This window comes from Panulirus ornatus, chromosome 9 (genome assembly GCF_036320965.1).
Source record: "Panulirus ornatus isolate Po-2019 chromosome 9, ASM3632096v1, whole genome shotgun sequence".
Taxonomy (NCBI): domain Eukaryota; kingdom Metazoa; phylum Arthropoda; class Malacostraca; order Decapoda; family Palinuridae; genus Panulirus; species Panulirus ornatus.
This window is the reverse complement of record NC_092232.1, coordinates 30,726,054-30,746,857: the sequence shown is the minus strand read 5'-3', so window position 1 is coordinate 30,746,857 and position 20,804 is coordinate 30,726,054. Positions and strand designations below refer to the sequence as shown.

The window sequence follows — 20,804 nt, the reverse complement described above, 5'->3', positions numbered from 1 at the left end:
CAGAACATGCAGGAGGGTGAAGGGAAAGGCATGCAAGGAATAGAGTGAATTGGAACGATGTGGTGTACCGAGGTCGACGTGCTGTCAATGGACTGAACCAGGGTATTCAAAGTGTCTGGGGTAAACCATAGAATGTTTTGTGGTGCTGGAAATAGAAAGGGAGCTGTGGTTTCGGTGCATTATACATGATGGATAGAGACTGAGTGTGAATGTATGTGGCCTTTGTTGTCTTTTCCTAGCACTACCTTACGTGTGTGCGGGGGTGTCATTTCATGTGGCGACGGGAATGAATGAGGGCAGCAAGTGTGAAATATGTACATGTGTATATATGTATATGTCTGTGTATATATATGTATATATATCTATTTATTTTGCTGTCGCTGTCTCCCGCGTTAGTGAGGTAGCGCAAGGAAACAGACGAAAGAAATGGTCCAACCCCACCCACATACACATGTATATACATACACGTCCTCACTCGCAAATATACATACCTATACATCTCAATGTATACATATATATACACACACATACATATACATATATACACATGTACATAATTTATACTGTCTGCCTTTATTCATTCCATTGCCACCCTGCCACACATGAAATAACAACCGCCTCCCCCCGCATGCATGCGAGGAATAAGCACTAGGAAAAGACAACAAAGGCCACATTCGTTCACATTCAGTCTCTAGCTATCATGTAATATGCACAAAAACCACAGCTCCCTTTCCACATCCAGGCCCCACAGAACTTTCCATGGTTTACCCAAGACGCTTCACATGCCCTGGTTCAATCCATTGACAGCACCTCGACCCCGGTATACCACATGCTTCCAATTCACTCTATTCTTTGCACGCCTTTCACCTCCTGCATGTTCAGGCCTCGATCACTCAAAATCTTCATTTGCTCTCCCACTTCTCCATGTTCCCTCCACCTCTAACACATATATCCTCTTGATCAATCTTTCCTCACTCATTCTCTATGTGTGACCAAACCATTTCAAAACACCCTCTTCTGCTCTCTCAACCACACTCTTTTTATAACCACACATCTCTCTTACCCTTACATTACTTACTTGATCAAACCATCTCACGCCACATATTGTCCTCAACTCTATCCATAGCCCACGCCTCACAACCATATAATATTGTTGGAACCAATATTCCTTCGAACATACCATTTTTGCTTTAAGAGATAATGTTCTCGACTTCCACACATTCTTCAAGGCTCCCATAACTTTCGCCCCCTCCCCCACCCTATGATTCACTTCCGCTTCCATGGTTCATCCGCTGCCAAATCCATTCCCAGATATCTAAAACACTTGACTTCCTCCAGTTTTTCTCCATTCAAACTTACCTCCCAATTGACTTGTCCCTCAACCCTACTGTACCTAATAACCTTGCTCTTATTCACATTTACTCTCAGCTTTCTTCTTTCACACACTTTACCAAACTCCGTCCCAGCTTCAGCAGTTTCTACACAAATCAGCCACCAGCGCTGTATCATCAGTGAACAACAACTGACCCACTTCCAAGCTCTCTTATCCACAACTGACTGCATACTTGCCCCTCTTTCCAAAACTCTTGCATTCACCTCCCTAACAATCTCATCCATAAACAAATTAACAACCATGGAGACCATCACACACCCCTGCCACAAACGTACATTCACTGAGAACCAATCACTTTCCTCTCTTCTTACACATACACATGCCTTACATCCTCGATAAAAACTTTTCACTGCTTCTAACAACTTGCCTCCCGCACCATACATTCTTAATACCTTCCACAAAGCATCGCTATCAACTCTGTCATATGCCTTCTCCAGATCCATAAATGCTACATACAAATCCATTTCCTTTCCTCAAACATACTACCTATCTCTCCTTTTTTCACATCTTGGTTACATCCACACACATTTAGGCACCCCAATCTGAGCCTTCGAGGAGGATGAGCACTCCCCGCGTGACTCCTTCTTTGTTTCCCAACTTTCTAAAATGGGAAACAGAAGAAGGAGTCACGCGGGGAGTGCTCATCCTCCTTGAAGGCTCAGATTGGGGTGCCTAAATGTGTGTGGATGTAACCAAGATGTGAAAAAAGGAGAGATAGGTAGTATGTTTGAGGAAAGGAACCTGGATGTTTTGGTTCTGAGTGAAGGCATGTACAGAGCATCAGATTGGGTAAGAGAAGTGTGGTTTCAGAAGTGGTAGAGGATAAGTGGATCAGGTGTTTGCTTTGAAGAATGTATGTGAGAAATACTTAGAAAGACAAATGGATTTTTATGTAGCATTGATGGATCTGGAGAAGGCATATGATAGAGTTGATAGAGATGCTCTGTGGAAGGTATTACGAGTATATGGTTTGGGAGGCAAGTTGCTAGAAGCAAAGAAGTTTTTATCGAGGATGTAAGGCATGTGTAGGAAGAGAGGAAAGTGATTGGTTCTCAATGAATGTTGGTTTACGGCAGGGGTGCGTGATGTCTCCATGGTTGTTTAATTTGTTTATGGATGGGGTTGTTAGGGAGGTGAATGAAAGAGTTTTGGAGAGAGGGGCAAGTATGCAGTCTGTTGTGGATGAGAGGGCTTGGGAAGTGAGTCAGTTGTTGTTCGCCGATGATTAAGTGCTGGTGGCTGATTCGGGTGAGAAACTGCAGAAGCTGGTGACTGAGTTTGGTAAAGTCTGTGTGACAGAAGAAAGCTGAGAGTAAATGTGAATAAGAGCAAAGTTATTTGGTACAGATGGGTGGAGGGACAAGTCAGTTGGGAAGTAAGTTCGACTGGAGAAAAACTGGAGGAAGTAAAGTGTTTTAGATATCTGGGAGTGGATTTGGCAGCGGATGGAACCATGGAAGCGGAAATGAGTCACAAGGTGGGGGAGGAAGCAAACATTCTGGGAGCATTGAAAAATGTGTGGAAGGCAAGAAAATTATCTCAAATAGCAAAAATAGGTATGTTTGAAGGAATAGTGGTTCCAACAGAGTTATATGGTTGTGAGGCATGGGCTATAGATAGAGTTGTGTGGAGGAGGGTGAATGTGTTGGAAATGAGATGTGTGAGGACAATATGTGGTGTGAGGTGCTTTGATTGAGTAAGTACTGAAATTGTAGGAGAGATGTGTGGTAATAAAAAGAGTGTGGTTGAGAGAGCAGAAGAGGGAGTTTTGAAATGGTTTGGTCACATGGAGAGAATGAGTGAGGAAAGATTGACAAAGAGGATATATGTGTCAGAGGTGGAGGGAACGAGAAGTGGGAGACCAAATTGGAGGTGGAAGGATGGAGTGAAAAAGATTTTGAGTGATTGGGGCCTGAACATGCAGGAGGGTGAAAGGCACGCAAGGAATAGTGAACTGGAATGATGTGGTATACCGGGATTGACGTGCTGTCAATGGATTGAACCACAGCATGTGAAGCGTCTGGGGTAAACCATGGAAAGTTTTGTGGGGCCTGGATGTGGAAAGGGAGCTGTGGTTTCGGTACATTATACATGACAGCTAGAGACTGAGCGTGAACTAATGTGGCCTCTGTTATCTTTACCTAGCACTACCTCGCACGCATGCAGATGGAGGGGGTTGTCATTTCATGTGTGGCAGGGAGAATAAAGAGATGTTTTGGAAGGAGGTAAGTAAAGTGCCTAAGACAAGAGAACAAATGGGAACATTGGTGAAGGGGGTTAATGGGGAGGTGATAACAAGTAGTGGTGATGTGAGGAGATGGAGTGAGTATTTTGAAGGTTTACTGAATGTGTTATATAATAGTGGCAGATATAGCGTGTTTTGGTCGAGGTGGTGTGCAAAGTGAGAGGGTAAGGGAGAATGATTTGGTAAACAGAGAAGAGGTAGTAAAAGCTTTGCGGAAGATGAAAGCTGACAAGGCAGCGGGTTTGAATGGTATTGCAGTGGCATTTATCAAAAAAGGGGTTGACTGTGTTGCTGACTGGTTGGTAAGGATATTTAATGTGTGTATGACTCATGGTGAGGTACCGGAGGATTGGCGGAATGCATGCATAGTGCCACTGTACAAAGGCAAAGGGGATAAAGGTGATTGCTCAAATAACAAGTGGCATAAGTTTGTTGAGTATACCTGGGAAATTATGTGGGAGGGTATTGATTGAGAGGGTGAAGGCATGTACAGAGCATCAGATAGGGGGAAGAGCAGTGTGGTTTCTGAAGTGGTAGAGGGTGTGTGGATTAGGTGTTTGCTTTGAAGAATGTTTGTGAAAAATACTTAGAAAAGCAAATGGATTTGTGTGTAGCATTTATGGAGCTGGAGAAGGCATATGATAGAGTTGATAGAAATGCTCTGGTGTGGGAGGCAAGTTGCTAGAAGCAGTGAAAAGAGTTTATCAAGGATGTAAGGCATGTGTGCGAGTAGGAAGAGAGGAAAGCGATTGGTTCTCATAGAATGTCGGTTTGCATCAGGGGTGTGTGATGTCTCCATGGTTGTTTAATTTGTTCATGGATGGGGTTGTTAGGGAGAGAATGCATGAGTTTTGGAGAAAGGGGCAAGTATGCAGTCTGTTGTAGATGAGATATCTTGGGAAGTGTGTCAGTTGTTGTTCGCTGATGATACAGTGCTGATGGCTGATTCAGGTGAAAAAGAAGAAAGCTGAGAGTAAATGTAAATTAGAGAAAGGTTATTAGGTACAGTAGAGTTGAGGGACAAGTCAATTGGGAGGTAAGTTTGAATGGAGAAAAACTGAAGGAAGTGAAGTGTTTTAGATATCTGGGAGTGGATTTGGCAGCAGATGGAACCATGGAAGCAGAAGTGAGTCACAGGGTGGGGGAGGGGGCGAAGGTTCTGGGAGCATTGAAAAATTTGTGGAAGGCAAGAACATTATCTCGGAAAGCAAAAATGGGTATGTTTGAAGGAATAGGGGTTCCAACAATGTTATATGGTTGCGAGGCATGGGCTATAGATAGAGTTGTGTGGAGGAGGGTGGATAAGTTGGAAATGAGATGGTTGAGGAAAATATGTGGTGTGAGGTGGTTTGATTGAGTAATTAATGAAAGGGTAAGAGAGATGTGTGGTAATAAAAAATGTGGTTGAGAAAGCAGCAGAGGGTGTTTTAAAATGGTTTGGTCACATAGAGAGAATGAGTGAGGAAAGATTGACAAAGAGGATATATGTGTCTGAGGTGGGGGGAACAAGGAGAAAAAGGAGACCAAACGGGAGGTGGAAAGATGGGGTGAAAAAGATTTTAAGTGATCGGGGCCAGAACATGCAGGAGGGTGAAGGGAAAGGCATGCAAGGAATAGAGTGAATTGGAACGATGTGGTGTACCGAGGTCGACGTGCTGTCAATGGACTGAACCAGGGTATTCAAAGTGTCTGGGGTAAACCATAGAATGTTTTGTGGTGCCTGGAAATAGAAAGGGAGCTGTGGTTTCGGTGCATTATACATGATGGATAGAGACTGAGTGTGAATGTATGTGGCCTTTGTTGTCTTTTCCTAGCACTACCTTACGTGTGTGCGGGGGTGTCATTTCATGTGGCGACGGGAATGAATGAGGGCAGCAAGTGTGAAATATGTACATGTGTATATATGTATATGTCTGTGTATATATATGTATATATATCTATTTATTTTGCTGTCGCTGTCTCCCGCGTTAGTGAGGTAGCGCAAGGAAACAGACGAAAGAAATGGTCCAACCCACCCACATACACATGTATATACATACACGTCCTCACTCGCAAATATACATACCTATACATCTCAATGTATACATATATATACACACACATACATATACATATATACACATGTACATAATTTATACTGTCTGCCTTTATTCATTCCCATTGCCACCCTGCCACACATGAAATAACAACCGCCTCCCCCCGCATGCATGCGAGGAAGCACTAGGAAAAGACAACAAAGGCCACATTCGTTCACATTCAGTCTCTAGCTATCATGTAATAATGCACCAAAACCACAGCTCCCTTTCCACATCCAGGCCCCACAGAACTTTCCATGGTTTACCCAAGACGCTTCACATGCCCTGGTTCAATCCATTGACAGCACCTCGACCCCGGTATACCACATGCTTCCAATTCACTCTATTCTTTGCACGCCTTTCACCCTCCTGCATGTTCAGGCCTCGATCACTCAAAATCTTCATTTGCTCTCCCACTTCTCCATGTTCCCTCCACCTCTAACACATATATCCTCTTGATCAATCTTTCCTCACTCATTCTCTATGTGTGACCAAACCATTTCAAAACACCCTCTTCTGCTCTCTCAACCACACTCTTTTTATAACCACACATCTCTCTTACCCTTACATTACTTACTTGATCAAACCATCTCACGCCACATATTGTCCTCAACTCTATCCATAGCCCACGCCTCACAACCATATAATATTGTTGGAACCACTATTCCTTCGAACATACCCATTTTTGCTTTAAGAGATAATGTTCTCGACTTCCACACATTCTTCAAGGCTCCCATAACTTTCGCCCCCTCCCCCACCCTATGATTCACTTCCGCTTCCATGGTTCCATCCGCTGCCAAATCCATTCCCAGATATCTAAAACACTTCACTTCCTCCAGTTTTTCTCCATTCAAACTTACCTCCCAATTGACTTGTCCCTCAACCCTACTGTACCTAATAACCTTGCTCTTATTCACATTTACTCTCAGCTTTCTTCTTTCACACACTTTACCAAACTCCGTCACCAGCTTCAGCAGTTTCTCACACAAATCAGCCACCAGCGCTGTATCATCAGTGAACAACAACTGACCCACTTCCCAAGCTCTCTTATCCACAACTGACTGCATACTTGCCCCTCTTTCCAAAACTCTTGCATTCACCTCCCTAACAATCTCATCCATAAACAAATTAACAACCATGGAGACCATCACACACCCCTGCCACAAACGTACATTCACTGAGAACCAATCACTTTCCTCTCTTCTTACACATACACATGCCTTACATCCTCGATAAAAACTTTTCACTGCTTCTAACAACTTGCCTCCCGCACCATACATTCTTAATACCTTCCACAAAGCATCGCTATCAACTCTGTCATATGCCTTCTCCAGATCCATAAATGCTACATACAAATCCATTTCCTTTCCTCAAACATACTACCTATCTCTCCTTTTTTCACATCTTGGTTACATCCACACACATTTAGGCACCCCAATCTGAGCCTTCGAGGAGGATGAGCACTCCCCGCGTGACTCCTTCTTCTGTTTCCCAACTTTCTAAAATGGGAAACAGAAGAAGGAGTCACGCGGGGAGTGCTCATCCTCCTTGAAGGCTCAGATTGGGGTGCCTAAATGTGTGTGGATGTAACCAAGATGTGAAAAAAGGAGAGATAGGTAGTATGTTTGAGGAAAGGAACCTGGATGTTTTGGTTCTGAGTGAAACGAAGCTCAAGGGTAAAGGGGAAGAGTGGTTTGGGAATGTCTTAGGAGTAAAGTCAGGGGTTAGTGAGAAGACAAGAGCAAGGGAAGGAGTAGCAATACTCCTGAAACAGGAGTTGTGGGAGTATGTGATAGAATGTAAGAAAGTAAATTCTCGATTAATATGGGTAAAACTGAAAGTTGATGGAGAGAGATGGGTGATTATTGGTGCATATGCACCTGGGCATGAGAGGAAAGATCATGAGAGGCAAGTGTTTTGGGAGCAGCTGAATGAGTGTGTTAGTGGTTTTGATGCACGAGACCTGGTTATAGTGATGGGTGATTTGAATGCAAAGGTGAGTAATGCAGCAGTTGAGGGAATAATTGGTATACATGGGGTGTTCAGTGTTGTAAATGGAAATGGTGAAGAGCTTGTAGATTTATGTGCTGAAAAAGGACTGATGATTGGGAATACCTGGTTTAAAAAGCGAGATATACATAAGTATACTTATGTAAGTAGGAGAGATGGCCAGAGAGCGTTATTGGATTACGTGTTAATTGACAGGCACGCGAAAGAGAGACTTTTGGATGTTAATGTGCTGAGAGGTGCAACTGGAGGGATGTCTGATCATTATCTTGTGGAGGCTAAGGTGAAGATTTGTATGGGTACTTCCTCACACAAGTCTCCTTCCCAAGCTCACTTACTCTCACCACCCTCTTCACCCCAACATTCACTCTTCTTTTCTGAGAGGGTGAAGGCATGTACAGAGCATCAGATTGGGGAAGAGCAGTGTGGTTTCAGAAGTGGTAGAGGATGTATGGATCAGGTGTTTGCTTTGAAGAATGTATGTGAGAAATACTTAGAAAAGCAAATGGATTTGTATGTAGCATTTATGGATATGGAGAAGGCATATGATAGAGTTGATAGAGATGCTCTGTGGAAGGTATTAAGAATATATGGTGTGGGAGGCAAGTTGTTAGAAGCAGTGAAAAGTTTTTATCGAGGATGTAAGGCATGTGTACGTGTAGGAAGAGAGGAAAGTGATTGGTTCTCAGTGAATGTAGGTTTGCGACAGGGGTGTGTGATGTCTCCATGGTTGTTTAATTTGTTTATGGATGGGGTTGTTAGGGAGGTGAATGCAAGAGTTTTGGAAAGAGGGGCAAGTATGAAGTCTGTTGGGGATGAGAGAGCTTGGGAAGTGAGTCAGTTGTTGTTCGCTGATGATACAGCGCTGGTGGCTGATTCATGTGAGAAACTGCAGAAGCTGGTGACTGAGTTTGGTAAAGTGTGTGAAAGAAGAAAGTTAACAGTAAATGTGAATAAGAGCAAGGTTATTAGGTACAGTAGGGTTGAGGGTCAAGTCAATTGGGAGGTGAGTTTGAATGGAGAAAAACTGGAGGAAGTGAAGTGTTTTAGATATCTGGGAGTGGATCTGGCAACGGATGGAACCATGGAAGCGGAAGTGGATCATAGGGTGGGGGAAGGGGCGAAAATTCTGGGAGCCTTGAAGAATGTGTGGAAGTCGAGAACATTATCTCAGAAAGCAAAAATGGGTATGTTTGAAGGAATAGTGGTTCCAACAATGTTGTATGGTTGCGAGACGTGGGCTATGGATAGAGTTGTGCGCAGGAGGGTGGATGTGCTGGAAATGAGATGTTTGAGGACAATGTGTGGTGTGAGGTGGTTTGATCGAGTAAGTAACGTAAGGGTAAGAGAGATGTGTGGAAATAAAAAGAGCGTGGTTGAGAGAGCAGAAGAGGGTGTTTTGAAATGGTTCGGGCACATGGAGAGAATGAGTGAGGAAAGATTGACCAAGAGAATATATGTGTCGGAGGTGGAGGGAACGAGGAGAAGAGGGAGACCAAATTGGAGGTGGAAAGATGGAGTGAAAAAGATTTTGTGTGATCGGGGCCTGAACATGCAGGAGGGTGAAAGGAGGGCAAGGAATAGAGTAAATTGGAGCGATGTGGTATACCGGGGTTGACGTGCTGTCAGTGGATTGAATCAAGGCATGTGAAGCGTCTGGGGTAAACCATGGAAAGCTGTGTAGGTATGTATATTTGCGTGTGTGGACATATGTATATACATGAGTATGGGGGTGGGTTGGGCCATTTCTTTCATCTGTTTCCTTGCGCTACCTCACAAACGCGGGAGACAGCAGCAAAAAAAAAAAAATAAAAAATAAACATTTGCTTTTCTAAGCATTTCTCAAATACATTCTTCAAAGCAAACACCTGATCCACACATCCTCTACCACTTCTGAAACCACACTGCTCTTCCCCTATCTGATGCTCTGTACATGCCTTCACCCTCTCAATCAATACCCTCCCATATAATTTAACAGGAATACTCAACAAAATTATATCTCAGTAGTTTGAGTACTCACTTTTATCCCCTTTGCCTTTGTACAATGGAACTATGCAAGCATTCCGCCAATCCTCACGCACCTCACCATGAGACATACATACATTAAACAACCTTACCAACCAGTCAGCAATACAGGCACCCCCTTTTTTAATAAATTCTACTATAATACCATCCAAACCCAGTGCCTTGCCAGCTTTCATCTTTCACCAAAGCTTTTACTACCTCTTCTCTGTTTACCAAATCATTTTCCCTAACCCTCTCACTTTGCACACCACCTCGACCAAAACACCCTATATATGCCACTCCATCATCAAACACATTCAACAAGCCTTCAAAATACTCACTCCATCTCCTTCTCACATCACCACTACTTGTTATCACCTCCTCACTAGCCCCCTTCACCGAAGTTCCCATTTGTTCCCTTGTCTTACACACTTTATTCACCTCCTTCCAAAACATCTTTCTATTCTCCCTAAAATTTAATGATACTCTCTCACACCTACTCTCATTTGCCCTCTTTTTCACCTCTTGCACCTTTCTCTTGACCTCCTGCCTCTTTCTTTTATACATATATAGCAAATGGATTTGTATGTAGCATTTATGGATCTGGAGAAGGCATATGATAGAGTTGATAGAGGTGCTCTGTGGAAGGTATTAAGAATATATGGTGTGGGAGGCAAGTTGTTAGAAGCAGTGAAAAGTTTATATCGAGGATGTAAGGCATGTGTACGTGTAGGAAGAGAGGAAAGTGATTGGTTCTCAGTGAATGTAGGTTTGCGGCAGGGGTGTGTGATGTCTCCATGGTTGTTTAATTTGTTTATGGATGGGGTTGTTAGGGAGGTGAATGCAAGAGTTTTGGAAAGAGGGGCAAGTATGAAGTCTATTGGGGATGAGAGAGCTTGGGAAGTGAGTCAGTTGTTGTTCGCTGATGATACAGCGCTGGTGGCTGATTCATATGAGAAACTGCAGAAGCTGGTGACTGAGTTTGGTAAAGTGTGTGAAAGAAGAAAGTTAAGAGTAAATGTGAACAAGAGCAAGGTTATTAGGTACAGTAGGGTTGAGAGTCAAGTCAATTGGGAGGTAAGTTTGAATGGAGAAAAACTGGAGGAAGTAAAGTGTTTTAGATATCTGGGAGTGGATCTGGCAGCAGATGGAACCATGGAAGCGGAAGTGAATCATAGGGTGGGGAAGGGGCGAAAATCCTGGGAGCCTTGAAGAATGTGTGGAAGTCGAGAACATTATCTCGGAAAGCAAAAATGGGTATGTTTGAAGGAATAGTGGTTCCAACAATGTTGTGTGGTTGCGAGGCGTGGGCTATGGATAGAGTTGTGTGCAGGAGGATGGATGTGCTGGAAATGAGAAGTTTGAGGACAAAGTGTGGTGTGAGGTGGTTTGATCGAGTAAGTAACGTAAGGGTAAGAGAGATGTGTGGAAATAAAAAGAGCGTGGTTGAGAGAGCAGAAGAGGGTGTTTTGAAATGGTTTGGGCACATGGAGAGAATGAGTGAGGAAAGATTGACCAAGAGGATATATGTGTCGGAGGTGGAGGGAACGAGGAGAAGTGGGAGACCAAATTGGAGGTGGAAAGATGGAGTGAAAAAGATTTTGTGTGATCGGGGCCTGAACATGCAAGAGGGTGAAAGGAGGGCAAGGAATAGAGTGAATTGAATCAATGTGGTATACCGGGGTTGACGTGCTGTCAGTGGATTGAATCAGGGCATGTGGAGCGTCTGGGGTAAACCATGGAAAGCTGTGTAGGTATGTATATTTGCATGTGTGGACATATGTATATACATGTGTATGGGGGTGATTTGGGCCATTTCTTTCGTCTGTTTCCTTGCGCTACCTCGCAAACGCGGGAGACAGCGGCAAAAAAAAAAATTATATATATATATATCCCTGGGGATAGGGGAGAAAGAATACTTCCCACGTATTCCCTGCGTGTCGTAGTAGGCGACTAAAAGGGATGGGAATGGGGGGCTGGAAATCCTCCCCTCTTGCTTTTTTTTTTTTTTTTCCCAAAGAAGGAACAGAGAAGGAGGCCAGATGTGGATATTCCCTCAAAGGCCCATTCCTCTGTTCTTAACGCTACCTCGCTAATGCGGGAAATGGTGAATAGTATGAAAGAAAAGAAAGAAAATATATATATACAGATATACATATATATATATATATACGTTTTGTCCTTGGGGATAGGGGAGAAAGAATACTTCCCACATATTCCCTGCGTGTCGTAGAAGGCGACTACAAGGGAAGGGAGTGGGGGCTGGAAATCCTCCCCTCTTGTTTTCTTTTTTTTTAATTCCCAAAAGAAGGAACAGAGAAGGGAGCCAGGTGAGGATATTCCCTCAAAGGCCCAGTCCTCTGTTCTTGACACTATCTCGCAATAGCATGAAAAAAAAATATGTATACGTTGAAATGTATTGGTATGTATATGTGCGTGTGTGGACGTGTATGTATATATGTGTATGTGGGTGGGTTGGGCCATTCTTTCATATGTGTCCTTGCGCTACCTTGCTAACGTGGGAGACGTCGACAAAGTATAATAAATAATGAATATTTATTTATCTATTTATCATACAGTGTATAATAAATAATAGCAAGTGACTCATTGAAATGGGCAGTCAGAGATCAACTATATTTTTTGCCTCTCATTATTCTCTGGTAACTTTAAATGGGCTGACCATTTTATCAAATTTTATTCTGTCCTGTGCTGAAATGTCTCTGAATTTTACGCCTATTTGCTGAAAAACATTCCCCTTTTTATCAAAGAACTTGATTTGCAATATGGGTTATGTCTTCAATTGTAAATACAGAAGCAAAAAAAAGTCATTTAATATTTCTGACATGGTATCACTGCCTGAAACTATCACTATTTTCTGTAATCAATGGACATACTGAGTAATGACTCTCTTCTTCAGCTAAGAGATTCTTTTGCTGTTTTCAGCAATGTACACTTCATACTGATGTTTACTTTGTCATATTAATCCCTAACTTTCTTCACACAAATATACATATCTTATTCTACTCTATCATTTGGTTTATTGTATTCTCTAAGTTTCTTATATGTCACTTTTTCAAACAACGGGCATTTTTTCATTTCAACACTTCACCAACACGGCCTTGATTTTGAAATAAATCAACTAAGCATTGGTATGTATGTTCCCTTTCCTTCTTTGAATGCTTTCATGAAGCTTTTCCAAGCTATATTCACATCATTGACCATAACAACCCAGGTTTATATGTCAAGAGCAATGCAAAGATCATTAAAATATGCAAGTTTAAACCTGGGTATTCTTTCACACCTGTCATGATGACCAACATTACATGCACAGTTAAAAGCAATCTCTAAAGTAATTTGTCGGTGATCACGTGTACCAAACTTTTCTCTTCAATATCATTAATGAGATCCTCATTTGTAGTTAGAACTAATTTGAATATATTCACATTCAGAGTAGGTTCACAACTATTAAGGCACAATCAAGCATACTTATTTGAGTGACTGACAACGATGCCAGCAGGCATTACTGGAATGCATACTAAATGACATGTGCGCAAAGGAGAGACTTTTGGATGTGACTGTGTTGAGGGAGGTAACAGGTGGGATGTCTAATCATTACCCAGTAGAAGATAGAGTGAAAGGCTGTAGAAGTTTTTGGACGAAGAAGCATAAGTTTGCAAAAGAAACTTGAAGAAATTCCAGGAAAGACTTTATATAGAAAGGCAAAAGAGAGTAAATGAAGCTAAGGGACCTGGATGATGAATGGGAGGTAATTAAGAAACTGGCACTGGCACCTATATGCCCACCACAGTGTTATTCTAAGTTAGGTTAGGTTAGGCTTGTACTTAAACCCAACCAAATGTAACATAAACCAACCAATCCTAAAAAAATTATGAGCAGTGGGGTTGAAGGACAAATAATCTTGTGATCCAAAATTAATGCTTATATTAGCTGTTTTTTCAATGATCTACAATTTGCCAAATTCCAAGAAAATGTAGCAGAAAGCAGATCTCCTTAAACAATGTAATCCACTTTAATACTGTGAGACCTAGGTGGCTAACAAATAAAGCCTCACGGATTTTGGTGAATTTAGATCAAGTACAGTGGAGGCTACGAATCTGGATTTCGGTGGGAAGTATGCAATCACTCTAAACAACGAATTTCAAGGGGATTACACGTGCATCAGTAAAATAAACCATTAGTGTCAAGTGAGATGCATTGAATTAATGAATCTTCTTAAATTTTGGTGGTATATTTGCGTGTGTGGACGTATGTATATACATGTGTATGGGGGGGGGGGGCCATTTCTTTCGTCTGTTTCCTTGCGCTACCTCGCAAACGCGGGAGACAGCGACAAAGTATAATAAAAAAAAATAATACATGGTGAAGTCTTTAGGTCTTCAACCCCACTGCTCAGGGTGCTGGACTGGGTCATTGGTCAACCAAGCTGGTGAAAGCCACAGCTCTCAGGTCCACATAACTCCCACAGCCTGATAAACTATAAAAGTACTTGTCCACTGCTATCTCAAACACTTTTCTATGCATCATATATTGTTCCTGGTAGTGGCTGGGAAGTACTGATGAGTCTTGAACTCTGATTTTTTAAGGTGCTCTCTCTTTTCGTGCAAAATGCACCATTGGATTTCAGACAGTATTTCAGTGTTCCATGTGCCATGCCAGTAAGTTGATTTAAGGCAATTTCATTGAAGAAACTATCAAAAAATCACGATGTGGGTTTGTAAGGCACCATCCTAAACAAAAAATCTAAGATGATAGTTATAAGAACTATGATATACACCTATATCACTGCAGAAAACTCTGACTAATGAATTCTTTTGGATATCAGCGGCTTTCATGGCACACACTTAAGCATTACCACTACACAACTGTAAGAATGGAAATGCATCGCTGAAGTTCATGAAATAAGATTAAAATTCATTCAGAAAAGCAATAAACTGCTAATATAAACAAATTTCATTAGTCTCCTCGGAATCCTACTTTATAACAGTGAATTTTAATGATCTTTACTGCTCATATTTTGTGAATTTGATCTTCAAGGATAATATATAAGTTAGGAGAACACTGTCTTAGGAGACATGGCAGCATCAGGCTGCAATCTTAACAGTATGCTCCTAATACAAGTTTGTTATCACTCACTGGGTCAGCAATGGCTTCGATCACTTGCTTCTTAACAATCATCGACTAAAAATCACCAAAATCCATATGGATTGCAGTAAGGTAAATGAAAGACACACGTACTACAAAAAAAGGACCCAGTTCACGACTAAGGAAGCTTATACTTCAGTTTAGTTTCTGTAGGTTATTTTTTTTATTATACTGTCGCTGTTTCCCGTGTTAGCAAGGTAGCACAAGGAAACAGACAAAAGAATGGCCCAACCCACCCACACACACGTCCACACACGCACATATAAATGCCTGTACATCTCAACGTATACATATATATACACACACAGACATATACATATATACACATGTACATAATTCACACTGCCACACATGAAATGACAATCCCCTCCACCTGCATGTGCGCGAGGTAGCGCTAGGAAAATACAAGGCCACATTCGTTCACACTCAGTCTCTAGCTGTCATGTATAATGCACTGAAACCACAGCTCCCTTTCCACATCCAGGCCCCACCCAGCTTTCCATGGTACCCAAGATGCTTCACATGCCCTGGTTCAATCTATTGACAGCACGTCGAGCCCGGTATACCACATCGTTCCAATTCACTCTATTTCTTGCACGCCTTTCACCCTCCTGCATGTTCAGGCCCCAATCACTCAACATCTTTTTCACTCCATCTTTCCACCTACAATTTAGTCTCCCACTTCTCCTCGTCCCCTCCACCTCTGACACATATATCCTCTTGGTCAATCTTTCCTCATTCATTCTCTCCATATGACCAAACATTTCAAAACACCCTCTTCTGCTCTCTCAACCACACTCTTTTTATTACCACACATCTCTCTTACCCTTTCATTACTTACTCGATCAAACCACCTCACATCACATACTGTCCTCAAACATCTCATTTCCAGCACATCCACCCTCCTCTGCGCAACTCTATCCACAGCCCACACCTTGAAACAATACAACATTGTTGGAAACACTACTTCAAACACACCCATTTTCGCTTTCCAAGATATCGTTCTCGACTTCCATACATTTTTCAACGTTCCCAAAACTTTCGCCCCCTCCCCCACCCTATGATTCACTTCCGCTTCCATGGTTCCATCCGCTGCCAGATCCACTCCCAGATATCTAAAACACTTTACTTCCTCCAGTTTTTCTCCATTCAAACTTACCTCCCAATTGACTTGTTCCTCAGCCCTACTGTACCTAATAACCTTGCTCTTATTCACATTCACTCTCAGCTTTCTTCTCTCACACACTTTACCAAACTCAGTCACCAGTTTCAGCAGTTTCTCACCCGAATCAGCCACCTGGTGCTGTATCATCAGCGAACAACTGACTCACTTCCCAAGCTCTCTCATCCACAACAGACTGCATACTTGCCCCTCTTTCCTAAACTCTTGCATTCATCTCCCTAAAAACCCCATCCATAAACAGATTAAACAACCATGGAGACATCACCCACCCCTGCTGCAAACCAACATTCACTGAGAACCAATCACTTTCCTCTCTTCCTACTCGTACACATGCCTTACATCCTCAATAAAAACTTTTCACTGCTTCTAACAACTTGCCTCCCACACCATATATTCTTAATACCTTCCACAGAGCATCTCTATCAACTCTATCATATGCCTTCTCCAGATCCATAAATGCTACATACAAATCCATTTACTTTTCTAAGTATTTATCACATATATTCTTCAAAGCAAACACCTGATCCACACATCCTCTTACCAATTCTGAAACCACACTGCTCTTCCCCAATCTGATGCTCTGTACATGCCTTCACCCTCTCAATCAACACCCTTCCAAATAATTTCCCAGGAATACTCAACAAACATATGCCTCTGTAATTTGATGACTCACTTTTATCCCCTTTGCCTTTGTACAATGGCACTATGCATGTATTCTGGCAATCCTCAGGCACCTCACCATGAGTCATACATACATTAAATAACCTTACCAACCAGTCAACAACATGGTCACCCCGTTTTCTAATAAATTCCACTGAAATACCATCCAAACCCGCTGCCTCGACGGCTTTCATCTTCCACCAAAGCTTTTACTACCTCTTCTCTATTTACCAAATCATTCTCCCTAACTCTCTCACTTTGCACACCACCTCGACCAAAACACACTATATCTGCCACTCTATCATCAAACACATTCAATCTTCAAAATACTCACTCCATCTCCTTCTCACATCACCACTACTTGTTATCACCTCCCCATTTGCCCCCTTCACTGATGTTCCCATTTATTTCCTTGTTTTACGCACTTTACCTCCTTCCAAAACATCTTTTTATTTTCCCTAAAATTTAATGATACTCTCTCATTTACCTTCTTTTTCACCTCTTGCATCTTTCTCTTGACCTCCTGCCTCTTTTTTTTTTTATATATCCCCCACTCATTTGCATTATTTCCCTGCAAAAATCATCCACATGCCTCTCACTTCTCTTTCACTAACACTTTTACTTCATCCCACCACTCACTACCCTTTCTAATCTGCCCACCTCCCACGCTTCTCATGCCACAAGCATCTTTTGTGCAAGCCATCACTGCTTCCCTATATGAATTTGATGCATGATCTTCATCCCAATAAAGCAAAACTACACATAACAGCCTTTCAAAAAAATATATATATGTAGAGAGGATGGAAATTGGGTATGTGATTTTAGAAGTAGATACTGTAACTCAAATAACCTTATGCTTTGGTAAAGTATGTAGGGCATTGAATCTGAGGTAAATTTGGATATATAAATGCTCAAAATCAAAATTAGACAGTTTGTGATGCATCTGTAACACTTTTACTGACAAGATGCAAGTAATACACAGAGGCCAATGGCATCCTGCAGATGTCTGACTAAATACATCCACCTGCCACTAGCTCATATTCTGTAGAGCTTTATTCAGTACATACATCAATACATAGTGATAATGATTATGTAATACATCAGGAAAACTTATCTGTGGAATACAGAAACACCTGATGCACTAATATTTCTGCATTTCAAGGAATGTTGCCATGACTTGCAACACCTAAATCGGACAATCTAAGCTTTGCAAATATGTTAGGAGACTTCAGATTTTGATGCGACTTTTGAGCTCGAATAAATTTTTTTTTTTTTATAAAAATGTCTAAGACATGAGATCAAACTCTTATTTCTCTTGAAACATCTGACTTACTATCTACATTTCCAATCAATAACAAGGTACATAAGTGAAGCACTATACATTTTTCATAAGAATGTGCAATAATATCAAGAGCTTCAAAATTATAATCTTTAAAAAGTACACATTCCTTGATTTCCACATTTCACATTGCTACGGTATTCTTATTCTATACTACGTTTTCCCTATCCCTTACGACCCAAATGAGTTAACTAACGTCAAAAAATAGCACTAAAGGGTAGTAAAGAAAACCCCCCTCTCACATCATTGCATACAGTAGCAACAAAAGATTCCATACGAGAAAACATAGATATCAACCCAAAAACAATGGTATCTCTATTCTAGGACTTTCACCCTATCTCTCTTTGAAAACAAAAGGACATATAAGAACAACAGACCAACTATGAAACAAGTGTCATAAGCCTCAACTTAACCACGGAGATAAAATCATTTTGTAAGAACATACAGTATTACTAACACATCTTTAAATGCTACACAAATGGTCAAGTGGCACAGAGTTCTTTTCCACAGAGCACAAACCTCACCTGCTAACTATGCCTCATACAAAAAACAGCCTTGTTCTACATGCCTTGAATCCTCTTGAGAATATGTACATAGTTGATTAATGACATTAACTGCATGATTTCTCATGATATGCAAGGTGCTAACACTAGGCGTCTAATGGTTAACAAGACCCCGTGTTCTGTGGTAGTTATTCTTATCAAATTTTCTCAAGAAATCATTCTTACTGATATACAAGAAATAATTCTTATCAATATTTGGTACTTCAACATTTATGGTGCATTTAATTGTCTCTGGCGACCATCTAGTAAGATCATTGAGGCAAACTTAAATCATCTGACCTACTTAAACACGACTCGGTCCATGTATTTACTATACACATTACATACATGTGGTACACTTCATGGTCTAGCCTAACCTAACCGCTTGGAATCATCAAATTACCTGTCAATAATAAGTAGTTTATGGAGAGGTACAGGCCTTCCTGAAGTCTACGAATGTCATCAAGTTCACCTGCCCCACACTATGATGTTATTACGTTTACTTGTCCTGTATTAACGTCCATTAGTCCTATATTAACATCAATACTTATCTTGCTTCCAATAAATATGTGATGGTTGGCTGGACGTACACAACATGAACATCCATACTGGTCCCGTTGAAGTTGTTCATTTCCCGTGTTCACAAGTGTTAAAAGAACATTTTCATACTTAGAATCATTGGTCTTGCCTCATGTAAGAGTAAGGTAGACGTACATGATATAGTTAGTGTGTCATGTTTACTGCGTCGTTCTGGTTACTGCTCCAGTCATGGGGAAGTTTGCCTTTTACGACCATATACATCATCTACCTACCTAATATTGACTTCTTCTATACAGACTAGCACCAGAATTCGACATTCTAGGCCTACCTCTGAAAACATGTAATTATTCAACTCTTAAGTGCAATAAATTCCATGAAAATTCATGTCATAGTTTGGTAGGTCACACAACACGACACAAACTTCCTACTTCGATAATGGATTATCAACTTTCACCGTAAAGATGGCTAATAATACACTATACACCCAACTTATACTTATAAACTTGAACCAATACTATGACTGACCTTCCGGATCTTCAATTGTGAGCAGGTTCACCACATGATATAGCTTAGAATATGAAGAATTCTATTGTCATGTACACAATCCACACAAGATGGCGGCGGCCGTGCGAGTGTTGGCTTGCGTCAACAATAGCCGCCGGCCATACCCTCCTCCCAAGCCTTCACACACACATTCTCTCAATAGCCAATTAACCTCTCAAAATTTTGCCATTTCATAAAAACCATATGAAAATACACGTATAATGAGCCAAGTTGCAACCCGGAGCTTCGTTATTCCCACGAGATAATTAATTTCACCAGATTGAGCAATGGCCACTTGCGGGGGGTGGGGGGTGATGGCAACACTGTCCCCCCTCCTGACCAATACACCTTCACTTCTCCAATATTAATGATGACCTATACAACAACGGCGGCAAATAGAAGTAAATGATGCAATAAAAACATGTCATTATCACTTTTTTATATATTTACAATTCCTTTTATTATCTTTACTCCATTTCAAGTCACGTCACAGACATCTATCTATCTAGGATCTGATTTCAATGGTTCACTGTTCACTCTCACGTCGGTTCATTAATTATTCTGCCTGTATTGTCTGATCCTTCATAGCAGTGTGTTGCATTTACGCTCTTATGATATATAAAGACGCAGGTAACGCAAAAAAAAAATCTTTATTGTGGTTATTTTGCGCAAATGTGATCGCCATATATTTTTCGTGATTTTCCAACCCACGTTAGCTTAGGATAGGTCTGGGAAATATTGAAGGGATGGGTATGAGAGATATTGAAGGGATGGGTCTGGAAAATACTGAAGGGCTGAGTTTGGGAAATATTGAAGAGCTGGGTATGGATAATATTGATATGGCTGGGTCTGGGAAATATTGAAGGGCTGAGTCTGGGAAATATTGAAGGGCTGTCTGGGAAATATTGAAGAGCTGGGTCTGGGAAATATTGAAAGGCTGGGTCTGAGAAATATTGAAGGGCTGGGTCTGGGAAATACTGAAAAGCTGGGTCTGGGAAATATTGAAAGGCTGGGTCTGAGAAATATTGAAGAGCTGGGTCTGGGAAATACTGAAAAGCTGGGTCTGGGAAATATTGAAAGGCTGGGTCTGGGAAATATTGAAAGCCTGGG

General features: G+C 41.4%; 1 protein-coding gene across 7 annotated transcripts in view; it reads right to left on the bottom strand.

The window, feature by feature from the left end:
* snama (something that sticks like glue) overlaps nt 1-19,962 on the bottom strand; it is a 301,283-nt gene extending 281,321 nt beyond the window's left edge. For 5 of the 7 annotated variants that reach the window (XM_071664959.1, XM_071664964.1, XM_071664962.1 and 2 more), the window contains exon 1: nt 19,677-19,816. The gene's annotated coding sequence lies outside the window, so the exon portion shown is untranslated. Of the gene's footprint in view, nt 1-19,014 lie in introns of all 7 variants that reach the window. The other 2 variants (XM_071664963.1, XM_071664960.1) reach the window with 2 other exon arrangements.
* Between the last annotated feature and the right edge of the window lie 842 nt (nt 19,963-20,804).